Source organism: Felis catus, chromosome C1, assembly GCF_018350175.1.
Source record: "Felis catus isolate Fca126 chromosome C1, F.catus_Fca126_mat1.0, whole genome shotgun sequence".
NCBI classification, from domain to species: Eukaryota; Metazoa; Chordata; class Mammalia; order Carnivora; family Felidae; genus Felis; species Felis catus.
The window spans coordinates 29,991,046-30,007,831 of NC_058375.1; the positions used below are offsets into that span (position 1 = coordinate 29,991,046).

The window sequence follows — 16,786 nt, forward strand, 5'->3', positions numbered from 1 at the left end:
GCTCTCGCCGGTGCACATACATGGAGCTCAGGAGCTCCTGGCTGAGATGGACAAACGTCCCCTGGAGCGGCTGAACCAGCGTTGGCGGCCACCCACTCATGCTCTGGAGTCCAGACTGCCGGGTGCCATTGGATAAGTCACTTTCCCTCTCTGAGCCATGATGTCCTTATCTGCCAAACAAGGATACCTCCAGAACCTTCCTCAAAGGCGGGCTGCAACAGTTCAACGAGAACATTCCAGGTTAAAGTACCCAGCACGGTGCCTGCCCGGCACACTCGAAGGTCTCAATAAATAAAAGCCACGACGGTTCACACCAGATCAGTGCAGGGGCTGGTCTCATCTCAAAAAGTAAAAATTGGGTTTTAAGATCCACTGGGAAATGCTCATCAATTATTATTTTTTTAAGTGCAAGTGACTATATCGACGTTAGCCAAGCTCTAAGCCTAACAAAGCTAGCTGTAGCTCCCATAACTAGGTCCTCAGGGGCCCGCTTTGGTGGATTGACAAGGATTTGTGGTAAGCATATCAATCGTTTATGTGTAAACAGTAATGCACCTGTGGCTGGGTCTCTTCAAAATCAGTTGTCCTCTTAGGCAACTAAAGCACTCCCCCTCACTTCGGTTGCCATTCCTATTTGCTTTCTCCACGGAAGGGGCTCTGGGGAGTTCTAGCCCAACCCTGATTAGAAAACAAAGCAAATTCCAAATTCTAAAATCACAAAATCTGACTGCATTTGCAAAAGCATCCCACCGGTCCCAGCACCTGCCGGGGATGCTCTAGGCCACCCAAGATGAAAAGCTGGTGCTTTCCCTAACCCCCAAAGATCCCACCAGACCCCCTGCTCCAGTTACAACGCCAGTGTAACAAATTACCCCCAAACAAGGTGGTATAAAACATTCATTTATTATGCTCTTGGGTTCCGCGGGTCAGGAGTTCAGACAGAGCACTGTGGAGGTGGCTCCTGTCTGCTCCATGATCTTGAGCCCCAGGGCTCCTCAGTCATCTGTCTCCTTTGTAGCCCCTTCACATGATCTCTCCAGCACCCAATCAGCGCCAAGGTAGTCAGACTGCTTACACTGCAGCCCAGGTTCCCGATGGGCATGGGGAGGAGAGGCTGGGGAGGGAAGGGGAAGAAGAGGCAGGGAGAGGGAGGAGGAAGAGATGCCACCCGTCACCTTCTATGACCTAACGTCCCAAGTCAGGCAGCCTCACTTCGTGCTGCCTTGATCGTACTCTCTTGATCAAGGCAGTTGCAAAGCTCCGGCCAGTTTCAAGAGGAAAATCAAGCTCACGTTGCAAGAAGAGCACGGGTCAGATGTATACTGGTGTAGCCATCTTTGGAAATCATAATCTGTCACGCCTGCTACGAGCACTGTCCTGGAGGCTGGAAGCCAGACACGCCATCGTCAGGGAAGGCTCGTGACTCCAGCTCTGGAGCTGGGTGAAAAACTGGGATCTGAGTTGAAGATCACACAGAGGACAAGACACCCTGAGTGGGAAGAGGTCTTGAGGACGCTCCCTTGACATCACGCTCAGACTCTTCTGCACACAGTGGATTCGGTCACAGCCAATGCCTTTGCCGGCTTTTACCCTGCCAGTGCCTTGAGATGAGAGACACCCTCCAGTTCCTGGGATACGCCAATCTCCTCCTGCCTCAGGGCCTTGGTGTATTCCATTCCCCCTGCTAGGAATCCTAAGGGCCAACTGGGATGAAATGAATCACAGCATCATATCATGGTCACCTGGCAGAGCCCCACTGTACCCCAGCCTGTGGCTGCCAGCAGCCTTGCTGGAGGAGAACTCGGGTTTATCTGTTCTTTTCTCTACAGGCTCTCTATGGGTTCCCTCCAGCTCCCGGCCAATAAACAGTAAGACTTGCTGTCTAAACAACATCTGGTTCTGTGGAGTCTCCAGTTTTATGCCCCAAGTGTATTCACGTCCTCCTGCTCGGGTGACCAGACCCGGGGCTTCATGCAGACATTGTCCACTAGAACTTTCTGCAATGATGGAAATGTTCTGTGCTATCCAATTCAGTAGCCATGAGCCACCCATGGCTACTGGGTACTCAAAATGTGGCTAGTGCAACTGAGGAGCTAAATTTTCATTTTAGCTTGCTTTGATTAAATTGAACTTAAATTGGATGGGCACTGGGTGTTGTATGGAAACCAATTTGACAATAAATTTCATATTTAAAATAATAATAATAAAAATAAAAATAAATAAATAAATTGAACTTTAAGCAGCCACATGTGGCTAGGTGCTACCATATTGGACAGAACAGATTTCCATTTTTCAGCCCTTAGAGCAGATTCTAAGTCCTAAGGCAGAAAAGAGACTTTCAAAAGAGGTTGCTCAAGGACAGCCCTACCGATGACAGGCTCACCTCTGTGCCTCCAGTCCCCATGGGTCCTGAACAGCTTGGACATCACTTAAAGAAGGGGAAAGAAGAAATTACAAAACGTAACCCTTCCCTACTGATTGCTCCATTCAATCCAGTCTTTTCTGAAAATTATATTCAGACTGCTTCTCTCGCTAAATATTAGAAGGTCGGGGAGCTGGAATTCAGCGTCAGAAATCCAACAGGCTTCTTCCCTGAGCATCCTCTCCATCATCCCAGCATCTGCCCAGAAAGCAGAAAACAACCCCGGGCCAACTGTCTGTCCTTTAATTCTGAGAGACCAGACTGCAGGAGCCCCCCTGCAGGTAGTGGAGCGTGCTACCAAAGGCATCTGAGAACACCGGGATGGGCCATCGACTTCATCTGAGGCTGACCGGGGCTCTAGGCAGAACTAATGGCTCAGTTATAGACCTCATTAGCCAGGTGGGATTTTAGCCTTTTCCTTACTGTGATTTGGGGCTGGGGCGGGGGGTGGGGGTCCTCCCTCTACTACTGAGTGGAAGGAATTCTGCAACAAGGTTAGATTACTGCCATTTCTGAGAGGGAACAAAAATCAATTAAAAAAAAAAAGAGTCAGGGAGAGGGTAACAAATGAATTTCTTCATCGTGTGTGCTGATCACTTAAGATAGGATTTTCCCCTGCGGGGAATACAGCAAAGAGTAACAGTACTTCTGGGGCATTTGATAAGGAAAAAAGTTCTCTCTCTGTGGCGATTAACGTTGCCATCTCCCACTTTTTCCTGCAAAAGGGGCTCAGAACTCTTCCATTCAGTCTCCAGCTTGATGTAGCCTCCTGGACTCCCCGACTCCCTCACTTCGGGGAGGAACCAGCATGCCAGGCTCACCGTGGACGAATGCATGCCCTTCAGACAACACAAATGCATTCTGTCCCTCCAGCAGACCTTTCTGGGGGAAAACCTGGCCATCATTCCCCCCGGATGAATCTCTTCCTAGAAGACAAGGAACGAACTCCCCGACACCAAGCCTCCCTGCCCCTCCCCCAGTACTTAGCCAGAAGCTTCTAGCACTGCAAGCAAGTCTCTCTGTGCTCTCATAACCTCTGACAACTCAGATCACTAACCATATTTCCGTTGGAGAAACTTTTATAAAATATTACAATCAATTCAATTGCATTAACACATTTGAACCTCGAAGTTCAACACAGTGGAAAACACAATACTTCTCTATTATATCAGGTGTCTGGTCAGATATATATCACACGAAACTGAAACCAGAGGCACTGGGGGACCCTGTTTATCCCAACTTAGCAAGAGGAATTATCTGACAGTTGGAAATGAAAAACTACTAATAAACATTACGGTTTATTGAAAAGTTTAAACAATAAGATTAAGGGAACTTCTGCAATATTAAGAAATGTATATTATCCTACTTTACCTTGCTTGGGGAATTCCTCAAGGATTTATTATTCTGTTACACCACCAAAAAGCCTGTGTTATGTTAAGGGATTCTGCCTTCCTGCCTGCATTCCGCATGAATCTAAAATTAAGAGGCAATCTTTCTTTAGCACATTGTACTTCCCTAAATTAGGTTTGGTTTCCAGAGCAGAATTTGGAAGTCGGTGGGTTTTTTTTTCTCCGGGTACCGTTGGCCCCTAATAATAAATGCTCTAGAGAAAAGAGTCCCCTGTCCTGTAGTGCTTTTGCTGTGGGCACTGAAATGCATACCTGTAAGGCCTCTGAGGATACTGGGAAGGGAAGCTAACCTCTAGGGCTGGAAGCCCAAGGTACAAAGAGAGGGAGAGGAGGCCCAGGCTGCTGCTGGAGGGGTCAGGCCTTTGGCCAGCCAGGAACAATGAGGTCCTCTGGAAGCTGTGTTTTGGGCTTCCAGAAAGCAGCCTCCAAAATCCTCACAGATGGCAGCGAGTTGAGTGGCCTTGGCCCATAACAAAGTCCTGCTTCCTGAATTCCCTTGTTCCCTGCTCTCACAGCTCACCTCTCAGAAGGTCTCCGCTTGGCCCCCAACGGCAGACCAATTTCTCTCTCCAGGCATGAGGACTTTCAGGAGAGGCAGGCCAGAGTGTTGCTGTCCGGATCTAAAGCTCCAGATGGGAAAAGATGTCCAGCCAGCTAACAACCTCTCGAGACTCCCGATTCCTCCCCCCTAAATAGGGGGGGTATTGATAATGTAACATAGGTGCAGTCCCAGCCTGGGGTTTACATACGTATCTACATACATGGGGACTTTTCAAGCCTTCCCAGGATGTGAGTTGAGTCCCCAGACTCACGTGCCTGTGGTCCAGATTCTGTTCCCCTTGATGTCTGTGTTCTGTCCCACATCCCCCCAGGTGCAAAACTCAGCCCCTTGACCAGAGTCCCCTGGAAATCTATGCACACCGAGCACTTGACGAGTTCCAGTAGAATTTATGAAGATTTGGGAGCGGCATGAGAAGTGGGGAGAGGGAGGGGCCGCATCAGGCAGCACAAAGCGTGCCCCCACGCCGTCCCTCAGTCCCAGCTGACGGAGCATCTCACAGCTGCCAAGCGGCCATGAGGATCCCACCACCCCAACGATGCCTCCTATCCCAGGCACCCATGTCTTTGAATTGTTTCTGCACCCTGAATCATCCACACCTGCAGCCTCCCGGGGGGGACAGCTTTAGGGATCGGGGCTGATGGTACAGCCAGATCTCCCTCCCGTGCGGCTCATGGGACACTGCCAGTGGCTAGGATTTAAGGCTTCTCTCCTCCACATTGCTAATTAGCACCTGCAGAAGGTGATTCTATCTCCACATTGCTAATTAGCACCTGCAGAAGGTGATTCTATAATCCTGGTGGCGTTCGTGCCAGCCCAGCCTGAGTAACAGGGTGCTTGGATCCAGATGGAGAGGATCCATGTGGAAGTCCGGGGCAAAGAGACGGGCGTGATTTTCTCAAGGACACTTGACTCCTTAGATAGCCTCTAGAAATCTTTGTGTTTCCAAGTTCGGTTTACCGCCACTGCAGAATGGGCAACATTCTCTGTCCATATTGGCTCTGGTTAGATATTCACTGGCATCTTTTATACTCCGAAACTCCAAACCAAAACTACTTTTGTCTCAGGATGGCTTTATCTCACCAACCTGCTCCTGGGGACTGTTTGATTCTTGCCCCTCCCTCCCTTACAATCTAATTAACTACAGGCCTTTATGCCTCTTAAATGGCCCCCTCAGGTGGAGGTGTGAGGGCAGAGCTTGGCTTCCACAGGTTAGCTTGTTGAGGACTTGCTTTCATCCACTATGTTCATGTATGTTGGAAATGTCCCCAAATGCATTTTAATCTCCATCTGCCATTATAGGGAAATTTTCCCAAATTTTTTTATTATTACATCTTGTAGTTCTAGAATATAACGTTTAACCATCAAACCTCAAGACAGGCTTGTACATCAAGCTCCAAATCTTTCCTCTCTTGGAAATTTTTGCATCGTAAATCATCAGCTGAACACCCAAAAATGCAAAGGTTCGCACTGGTCCTCAACTGTGTTCTCTTTGTCCCCAGCACAATGGAATGAACACGCAAACCTGACTTTCCTCAGGCCCCCAGGCAGCTGCATTTCTAGCCTAAGGAAGGTCTTTTTGCCAAAGTGGACACTCCAATGATGCCCGCATATCTGATTTACAGAATTGGAGGGAAGTAGCCAATGAGGCCAAATATAACAGAAACCTCCCGCATCCACAGCAGGACCCGCTCACAGTGACATGTGTCCCTGGCCCAGTAGCCATAGCCCCCAGATCATCTCTAAGGTGGAAACCTCTAAACCCAAGCACACTCTGTGCTTCGTGGGAAAGACAGGGGTGAGCTGCAAGGTGAGGCAGGTGCTAAAAACAAGGGTTCTTCTGGCTAAACGTCAGGAAAATCCTTCCTGCTTCACAGAATCTCTGGGTGAAAAGAAATAGCATTTTAGCCCATTATTGTACCCATTTCACAGATGGGAAAACTGAAGCACAGAAAAGCAGTTACCTGCCAGAGATCACACTATTGTATTATGGAATGTGTTATTAGTTCTGTCTACCTTTTTTTTTTTTTAACGTTCATTTGTTTTTGAGAAAAAGAGAGGGCAAGTGGTGAGGAGCAGAGAGAGAGAGAGGGGACACAGGATCCAAAGCCAGCTCTGCACTAACAGCAGAGAGCCTGATGCGGCGCTTGAACTCACGAAGCGTGAGATCGTGACCTGAGCTGAAGTTGGATGCTGAACTGACTGAGCTACCCAGGTACCCAGTTCCATCCACCTTCGAAGACCTTTCCACTAGTTAATCACAGTCCCCCACCTCACTCCCCAGACACCCCCATCATCCACTGCCTGAATCTCTACCGCAGTGTCCATATCTAGTGGCCCTCCTGCCTCTTCTCAAACACCTGCTGGGATAGAGGGCTCACCCCCTTCCAAAGCATCCTCTGTCCCCCCTCCACCTCCCATGCTTTCTTGCCTCTTCAGTGGGGAGAGCCAGGAAGCCATCCACCCCCCCACCCCACCCTGCCGAGGCAGGATGATAAGAGGAAAGTCTTAAACCCAGCTTCTAAAAAAATTAACTAGCTGGGGCACCTGGGTGGCTCAGTGGGTTGAGCATCCGACTTTGGCTCAGGTCATGATCCCACTGTTTGTGGGTTAGGGCCCCACATCGGGCTCTGTGCTGACAGCTCAGAGCCTGGAGCCTGCTTCCGATTCTGTGTCTCCCTCTTCTCTCCATCCTCCCCTGTTCACACTCTGTGTCTCTGTCTCTCAAAAATAAATAAACATTAAAAAAATGTTTTTAATTAACGAGAATCATTCGATACAGGAAGAAGAAAAAAAAAAAACAGAAAATCCAGCAACATCCAGGAACCTAGCCTGCTCCAGAGCACTCGTCAGCTTCACACCTTCAAGGAAAGCAGGGAGCAGGGCAAGGAAATGGGTGACAGAGAAGATGTCACGCCTGGTACCTAATCTCTGTGCGTCCGAGCAAGTCTGGCTGCACCCATCTGGAAGACGGCTCCTATCACCAACCCAGCTGAACTTCCCGGGGAACTTGGGCTGGCTCTTCTCACATCCTCACCCTGTGTCTAGGGGAAACGATAAGAAAAAGCTGCTCCCAAGGAAAGAACACGAATTCTGTGGATTGACAGAGAACTGCAAGGGTTTGACTGATTCCACTTGACTGAGGGGTTAGAACCAGCTTCACCATCGTGTCTCCCACAAGCTTACTGTGCACCAGGCTCTCAGCTGGTACCCTCACCCGGCACTGCATCCATCCCCTAACTCCCCCTGGGAAGTAGATACTATTACTGTCCCCGTGTCATAGATGAGAATTTCTTTGTCTCTTTACCGCGCCCCAGGCATTTGGCTCCTGGAGCCCCAGCTGCCCCCACGCTGCCAGAAAATGGCAGAGCTAGAATGTGGCCCCGCCAGGGTTCGGAGCCTGTGCTCTTAACCAATAGCTGTGCTGCCCCAGCATATTGTGGCTACAGCATATTGTGTGATGACCACACAACGGGTAGTATGCCTGCTAGTAACATTTATTTATTTTTTTATGCCAAAATCAACCAACCGACAGACAGAAAATCATACAGAAACCACAAGTCCAAAATCGCCGGGTCAGAGCCCAGGATGCTACAAAAAAAAAAAAAAAGCTTCTGAATCCATTTTCAAAGCCAGTATAACATTAAAAACTCACAAAGGGAAAACCCAACATGAAGCTGGTTTGTCTTACTTACGAATAGTGATTAACAACCTAAATAGAGGACGAGCGACCAGAGTGCTGCCACATATTAGAAAATCAGCATACAGGGCCACCTGGGTGGCTCAGTCGGTTCAGCATCCGACTTTGGCTCAGGTCATGATCTCACAGCTCTGAGTTTGAGCCCTGCATTGGGCTCACTGCAGTCAGCACAGAGCCCACTTTGGATCCTCTGTCTCCCTCTCTCTCTGCCCCTTCCCCACTTGAGTTCTGTCTCTCAAAAATAAATAAATCTTTAAAAAATAAAAAAGAGGGGCGCCTGGGTGGCTCAGTCGGTTAAGCATCCGACTTCAGCTCAGGTCATGATCTCGCGGTCCGTGAGTTCGAGCCCCGCGTCGGGCTCTGGGCTGATGGCTCAGAGCCTGGAGCCTGCTTCCGATTCTGTGTCTCCCTCTCTCTCTGCCCCTTCCCCATTCATGCTCTCTCTGTCTCAAAAATAAATAAACGTTAAAAAAAATTAAAAAAAAAAAAAAAAAAAAGAAAGCCAGCATACCACGACAACATGGAGTTCATCCCAGGAATGCAAGGCTGGTTCAATTTTAGAAAATCTGTTACTGTAATTCACTATAACAACAAATAAAAAATAATAATAAGGATCATCTTATAGATGCTAGAAAAGAATTTATACATTTCAACATTCTTTCCAGATTTTAAAAACAGAGAAAAAAAAACTCTTAATAACATAGGAATAGATGGGTATTTCATGAACACGATTGACACACCTTGGGCATCAAAACAAAATCCAGACCACACTGAGTGTTGACAAGGACACAGAGCAACCAGAACTCCCACACATTGTTTGTGGACATGCAAAACACGTGGAGAAAAGGTCTGGGGGCACCTGGGTGGCTGAGTCGGTTGACTGTCTGACTCTTGATTTTGGCTCAGGTCATGATCTCAGGGTTGTGGGATGAATCCCTATGTCAGGCTCCACACTGAGCATGGAGCCTGCCTGGGATTCTCTCTCTTTCCCTCTGCCCCTCTCCCCTGTTCACACACTCTCTCTCAAAAAAAAAAAAAAAAAAAAAAATTAAAAAGGGAGAAAATGTCTGTTACTTTCTTATAAAACTAAATATACACCAACCTTGTAATCCAGCAATCCTACTCCTTAGAATTTTCCCAAGAGAAATGAAAGCACATATCCCCAAAAAGACCTGTACATAAATGTTCATAATACTATTATTCATATTAGCCCCAAACCGGAAAGGACCAGACAACAGGATACTGGTTAAACAAATGGTGATATAGTCATATAATGCGTGTCTGAATCTGCTCAGGCCGCCATAACAAAATACCATAGACTGGGCAGTTTAAAGAACTGAAATGTATTTTCTCATGGTCCTGGATGGAGGCTGAAAGTCCAAGAAGACAGTGCTAGCATGGTCAGTTTCTGGTGAGAGCTCTGTTGTTGGATTGCAAATGGCCGCCTTCTCCCTGCATGCTCACATGAGGAGAGAGACAACAAGCTCTCTGGTGTCTGTTCTTATAAGAACATCAGACCTTATAAGATCCCATCAGACCAGGGCTCCACCTTAATGACCTCACCTAACCCTAATTGCCTCCCAAAGGCCCCATAGTCAAATACCGTCACATTGGGAGTTTGGGCTTCAACATGTGAATTTGGGGGGAGATGCAAACATTCGGTCCATACCAATGAAACAATATTCAACAATAAAAAGAACTGTTGATATCTGTGGCAACATGGATGAGTCTCAGAAACACGCTTTGTGAAAGAAGACTTACACAAGAGTACAATCCCTTTTATATCAAGTTCTAGAATCGGTAAAACTGATCTGTGGTGGAAAAAAAATCAGAACTGTGGCTGCCTGAGGTTGGGGGATAGGGACTGAATTGGGAAAGAGTACAACAGAACTTTCTGGAATGATAGATATTCTAAATCCTGATAAGAGTTTGGGTTACACAAGAACATGAATTTATCAAAACTCATAGAATGGCATACTTAAGACTTGCGCATTAAGTTGTATGTAAATTTTACCTCAAAAAAAAAAAAGCAAATATTGACCTCTAGTTAATGACATGTATGCTGAAATTTTTGGAGGTAAAGTGTGCTGATGTCTTCAATTTACTTTGAAATGCATCAAAAATAAATAAATAAGATGGATTGACGGATGGAAGGGAAGGGTAGATGGATAAAAATGTAATAAAGCGAGTATAATGAAATGTTAATTGTAGCCAAGTAGGAGCTGGGAATGAGTGTTCCCTACGCAATTCTTTCAACTTTTCTGTATCTGAATTTGTTCATAATAAAATGTTAGAGGAAAGAACCAACTTCATACTTCACAGTAAAATGCTAGAAGCTCTGCCATTAAAGTCAGAAATAAGTCAAGGATACTTTCTATCACCAGTATTATTTAATTTCTTTCTGAAAGTGCCAGCAAGGTTACAAACTCAAATGCCTTCAGGGGTCATGCAGGTAATTTTTAAAAGTGAAGATAATTAGGTTTTTAAAAACAGGGACTAGTTAGAGGCACCTGGGTGGCTCAGTCAGATGAGCATCTGATTTCAGCTCAGGTCATGATCTCGTGGTTCGTGGGTTCGAGCCCCACGTCGGCCTCTGTGCTGACAGCTCAGAGCCTGGAGCCTGTTTTGGATTCTGTGTCTCCCTCTCTCTCTCTGCCCCTCTCCCGCTCACGCTCTGTGTTTCTCTCTCTCAAAAATAAAAATTAAAAAATTAAATTAAATTTAAAAAATAGGGACTGGCTAAACTCTAGAATCAGGACCTATCTCAGGGCAGAGGCTCATGCGCTCCAGTGTATTTTTCCCGGCAGGAATACCAGCCCAGTGTTGTCTAACCACCTAAAATTTCAAGTGAAGCTGGAATTTCAGCTTTAATATATGGGCACAAACTCTCGATTTTTTTTAAAAGATGGTTGAATTATTTTGCAGATACAGAAAATACACCTGGTCCTACAGCAGTTAGTTTTCAACCTCCATTCTAGCAAATAGATAAGAATAAAAAGGAAAAAAGGAAAGGTAAACCCAAGAGAATCAACTAAAAATCTATTCAAAAATCCAAGAGCTTCAGTAAGGTGACTGATTACAGACGTAATACATAAAAATTGATAGCTTTCCTATACATAAACCACAAGCTATTAGAAAATATACAGGAAGGGAGGAAACCTCATTTATAATGGTAAAATAAAAGGAAATAAACCTAATAAGAAATGCACAGGATCTATGAGTAAAACATTAAAACTCTACTGAGGGTGTAACAGAAAGCATAGGCTAGGGGCACCTGGCTGGTCAGCTGGGACAGCGTGCAATTCTTGATTGCAGGGCTGTGAGTTCAAGCCCTATGTTGGGCCTAGAGGAGAGAAAGAAAGGGGAGGGGTGGGAAAGGAGGGGGAAAGGAGGGAAGGAAGGAAGAGAGAAAAAGAGAGAAAGAATAGGCTAAATGTTGCAGAAATAACCACCACCAAAATCTCAGGGGCTTAACACAACACAAGCTTATTTTTCTCACCTGAACTCAGCTGTGTATCTGGGTGAGTGTTGGAGACAGTTGTCCTCCACGTGTGGCTCAGCAATAGGCTTGCCTTCATCCCGTGATGCCTCATGCTCCCACGATCACCAAAGCAAGGGAAGAGAACGCAGAGAACCACGCTTGGGTTTGTCACTGCCTCACCCCAAAGTGTCACATGTCACCTTTGCTCATATTTCACCAGCCAGAACCAGGTATGTAGCCCTGCCATGTACAAGAAGCTGCAAAATGTAGAAGGAATGAATTAAATACTTGCTGAGAATTTACTGCGCCTGCCCCAGAGTAAATGAAAGTCATAATGTGATCTTGATTTAAAAGACTCACGGAAGATATCAATTCTCCCTAAGCTAATGCTATAAGTGTAATATAATCCCAATTAAAGTACCAACAGGAGGGGAGGCTGGCTGGCTCAGTTGTGGAACATGTGACTCTTGATCTAGGGATGTTGAGTTCGAGCCCCACGTCGGGTGTAGAGAGGACTTAAAAATAAATAAAGTACCAATGGATATTTCTTGGAACAAAACAAGTAAATCTTAAGTTCATGTGAAAAAAGAAACATGTAAGTATAGCCAGAAAAATTCTGGCAAAAGAAATAGTAACGGGTATGGGGACTAGCCCTACTACATATGAAAACGTATTACAGAGCATCAGTAATTAAAATAATTTGGTACTGGGGGTGCCTGGCTGGCTTGGTCAGAAGAGCATGTAACTCTTGATCTCAGAGTCATGAGTTCGATTCCCATGTTGGGTGTAGGGATAGATCACTTGAATAAATAAATAAAAACTTAAAAAAAAAATTCAGTACCAAATCATGAATAGACAAACCAATCAATGAAAAGAATAGAGGGTCTAGAAATAAACACATATCGAAATTTGGTGTATTAAAAAAGCTGGCATTTCAAAACAATAAGGAAATTTTTTATTATTTTATAACTAGTGTTGGGACAGCTGGCTATGCATACTGAGGGGAAAAGTCAAATCCTGACCTCACTTCTTATACTAAAACGTATTCTGGATAGATAAAGGATCTAAATATTAAATAAAACTATAAAAATACAAAAGAAAACATGAAAAACATTTGAAATTTTGAAAAGATTTTAAGATCTAAGTGAGATACATGTTCCATGAATTATTTCAAAACGAACAAATATAACTACACAAAAGTTTGAAAATGTCTACCAGACAAAACAAATACAAAAGCAAAAGAAAATGGCAAACTGAGAGAAGGCTAACGTCCACATGATGTAAGAACTTTCAGAGATCGAGAAGATGTCCAACAACCCAATAGAAAAATGGTAAAAATAAATTAATTAAATTTAAGAAAAAGAAAAATGGTGACAAACAACAACAAAAAAAAGGAATAGAAATCACTTTTAAACACCTGAAAAGATGTTCTGCTTCAATCATCATGAAATACTGCAACAGATTATTATTTTTCATCTATCAGATTGGCAAAAAAAAAAATTTAGTGTAACAATACCATTTGCAGGTGGAAACAAGAAGATGCCAACATATGCTCATGTACTGTCAACAGGAGTGTAAATTCGTGCAAGTTCTTTGAAGGACAAACTGGCAAGAAGTTGAAAATTTTCAACCTACGTGTCCTTTGATGCAGCGATCTTTTTGTGTGTTTTTTTATTTTTTTCAACGTTTATTTATTATTGAGAGACAGAGAGACACAGAGTGTGAGCAGGGGAGGGGGCAGAGAGAGGGGGAGACACAGAATCCGAAGCAGGCTCCACGCTCTGAGCTGTCAGCACAGAGCCGGATGTGGGGCTCGAACTCACGAACCGCGAGATCATGACCTCAGTCGAAGTAAGATGTTTAATCAACTGAGCCACCCAGGCACCTCTGATACAGCGATTTGACCTCTAAGAATGTTTCCTACAGGAGGCGCCTGGGTGACTCAGTCGATTAAGCGACCAACTTCTTAAGCAACCGACTTGGGCTCAGGTCATGATCTTGCGGGTTCGTGAATTTGAGCCCTGTATTGGGTTGTGTGCTGACAGCTCAGAGCCTGGAGCCTGCTTCGGATTCTGTGTCTCCTCTCTCTCTCTCTCTCTCTCTGTCTCTCTGCCCCTTCCCCACTCATGCACTGTCTCTCACTTGCTCTCAAAAATAAGTAAAACATTAAAAAAAATTAAAATTAAAGAATGTTTCCTACAAATACACTCACAAACGTGGGCAAAAAGTACGTACGTACGAGAATAGTCACTACAGCTTTATGCGATCGCCAAAAAAAGAAAAAGAAAAAAACCCCTGAAAGCCCTAAACATTCACCAACAGGATAGTTAAATACATCAGAAGTACAGTAAATGTTGTATAAAGAGACACTAATAAAAGCAGATGCCCAAGGTGGGAGAGGAACCCCCACAGAGGAGACAGGGACTGGAATCGACTTCTCAATGCATTCTTATTTCTACTATTTTGATGTTTGAACGCTTTGAATGTATTATCTATTGCAAAAAGCAAAACTGAATTTTAGAACAACAAGAAAAAGAATGAATCGATCTATCTCTGCCAATACAAAACGATCTGCAAATATAATGTTAATTGGAAAAAGCAAGCTACAGAAGCCTATCTAGTATGCCACCACTTGTATGGGAAAGCACAGGCCCTGCAAATGTCTAGAAAGATACACAAAAACTGCTAACAAGGGTTTCCTCTGAAAGGAAGCTGGAAATCTGGAACGGTAGAATCACTCTTCACTTCATAGCCACTAGTACTTGTTTTTAACCAAATATATATAATTTCAATGCTTTGATCCCCAGATCAAAATAATTGGGGTAGAATCACCAGGAAGAAATCAGCAGAATCCCACAGAAGCACTGAAGTAGACTTTGTGGGAAAAGAACTACCAGAGCAGGGAAAGGGCCCCCTACCAGTATTCAGTGACCTGAATGATCCATCTGGCTGGGCACTGAGCTTTGGGAGAAGGGCGAGACTTCCAAGTCAAATCCACTCAGCTTCACTCCTGCCTTTGCTACTTGACTAGCTGTGTGGCCTCAGGCAGGTTCCTTCGCCTCTCTGTGCCCCTTTCGTCATTAATTCAAGGGAATTATTACACTTGCCTCTGTTATAATAACTTAAAAAATGACACCGTACAGGTAAGGTGCTTATGCAAAAGCCTGGCATGTAGCAAGTATTTAATTCGTGGCAACAGAAGAAACGTTATATTGGCTATTGTACCCTGATACCCTGGAATATCACGGGACTTTTGGGGAGAATTAGATCGAGCTAGGCCTGATAACCTGGTTAAGATCTCCAGTCACATTCTTACTTCAAAAAAAGCAAGTGAGAGACCAGAATGTTTATCAGGATTGCATTTAGGGGTGAGGGAAATAAACTACGATTCCCTTTTGATTTTTGTTTTAAATCCAATTGTTATGAGCATTAAAAAAGTCGGCGGGGCTACCTTCCGATCTGTAAAGGCTGGATCTCTCTGGAGAGATTTGCGAAGGACGGGTTGGAGGGACGCCGGCCTTTTACTTTCTGCATTCGCCGTCTTGTTGGGGCTCTTCTCCGCTAGCGTCCGGCGCCCTTTGGATTTTCAAAGAAGCCAAGGCTTTTTCATTAGAAAATGACTGGGAACGAGGAGTGCGGCGGGCGCGGGCCCGCCGCTCGGCCCGGGGCCCCGGAGCGCGCAGCCCGCGGCAGGCCCGGCGCCCGCTGCGCCCGCGGGCCGCGCCACCGCGCCATCAGCGCCGCCATCAGCCGCGCCGCGTGCGGCCCCGCGTCCCGCTGCTCCCGGCCGCGGGCCCCCGGCGGCAATAATGAGCCACGGCGGCGTGACCGCGGCCCCGGGCTGCGCCGCCGCCAGCCGCGCGGGCGCCGCATTAGCATTTTAGACGCCTCCCTGTTTGTTCTTTTGTGTCAGTTTCCAGCCCGAACGCGCCGCGCGTCCCGGGCCGCGGACTGAGCGCTGGGGCCACGAGAGCGAGAGCGGAACGCAGCGGCCCGCGGCTGCCTCTGGGGGGGCCCCTGCCGGCCGCCCTGTCCGGCCAGACCCCCCGCTTTGGGACGGCGTGCCAGGCAAGGAGAGGCCGGAAGGGCCCGGGGCAGGGGCGAGGCCTCGCCCCACAGCCTACCCCGACCGGGGTCTTCTCCCCGGGAAGCCCCCTGCCCTCCGTCCCTGCAGCTCCGGACCTGGCGAACAGGCTCTGGCGCCGGGCGTGGGTTTGAGTGCAATGATACGGGGCCCTGGTCTACGACCTCTTCTATGTGTGCCTCAGTTTCCCCACCCTTACAGATGAAGCTGGGTACGTATCTCACAGGAGTCCATGCTTGGGAAAGCACTTATCTCAGTGCTTGACACGTTATCTAATTTATTCTTCAAGAACCCTGAGAGGTGGGTATTAATACTGTCACGGTAAACGGGGCTCCGAGGGGTGAAGTGGCAGAGGTCTTGACAGCCAGGAAGCTCGCGCACTGCCGGGGGAAGCAGCCGGGAGCAGCAGCCGGGAGCAAAGTCTGTCTCGGAGGTAGACTGAGGCGTGCACTTCGTAGGACTAAAGTTTTCTGGCCCAGGAAGGTTCTCAGGAACGAGTGAATTCAAAAGAGGAGGCTGGAGAAGGAGCCTGTGCTCCGGGTGGCACCTTTTAAGAAGAAGCTAAGGAGCCCTGAGGTTCGGGTGTATGCGTGCAGGCACCTGGTGTCCCAGCATCAGCGGGAATGGCTGTCACTTTCTACCATTCATGCGCCATGTGTGTGCCGAGCACTGCAATTGCCTGGGGGTGACAGGAGAGAGGGGAGGGGGCCAAACGTACCACAAATCAAGTCAGTGTGACACTGGCATAAGGATAGACATACCGATCAATGGAATAGAATCAGAAGTCCAGAATTAAGTGTTGACATTTGTGGCCAGTTGATGTTTGACAAAGGTGTCAAGATATCTCAGTGGGGAAAGACCAGTTGTTTGAACAAAGGGTACTGGTACTACGAGGTAGCCACACCATGGTGTACAAAAGTTGACTGAAAAAGGATTGTAGGCCTAAATGTAAGAGCTGAAACTGTAGAACTCAGAAGAAAACATGGGAGTAAATAGTTGTGGCCTCAGGTTAGGCAGTGGTGTCTTAGGTACGATACCAAAAGCTCACAAGCACAAAGAAGAGAAGTTGAATTGCTCCAAAATTAAAAGCCTCCATGCTGCAAAAAGGGAGGGAGGGAGGGAGGGAGGGAG

General features: G+C 46.5%; 1 long non-coding RNA gene across 3 annotated transcripts in view; it reads right to left on the bottom strand.

The window, feature by feature from the left end:
* The window catches only part of LOC109502247, a 46,334-nt gene extending 31,096 nt beyond the window's left edge, over positions 1-15,238 (bottom strand). For 2 of the 3 annotated variants that reach the window (XR_006584186.1, XR_002160730.3), the window contains exons 1-2: positions 15,023-15,238; positions 11,590-11,828 (exon numbers count right to left, since the gene is read on the bottom strand). This is a non-coding gene — a long non-coding RNA (uncharacterized LOC109502247). Of the gene's footprint in view, positions 1-10,734; positions 11,434-11,589; positions 11,829-15,022 lie in introns of those variants that run through there. The other variant, XR_002160731.3, reaches the window with a different exon arrangement.
* Positions 15,239-16,786: the final 1,548 nt, after the last annotated feature.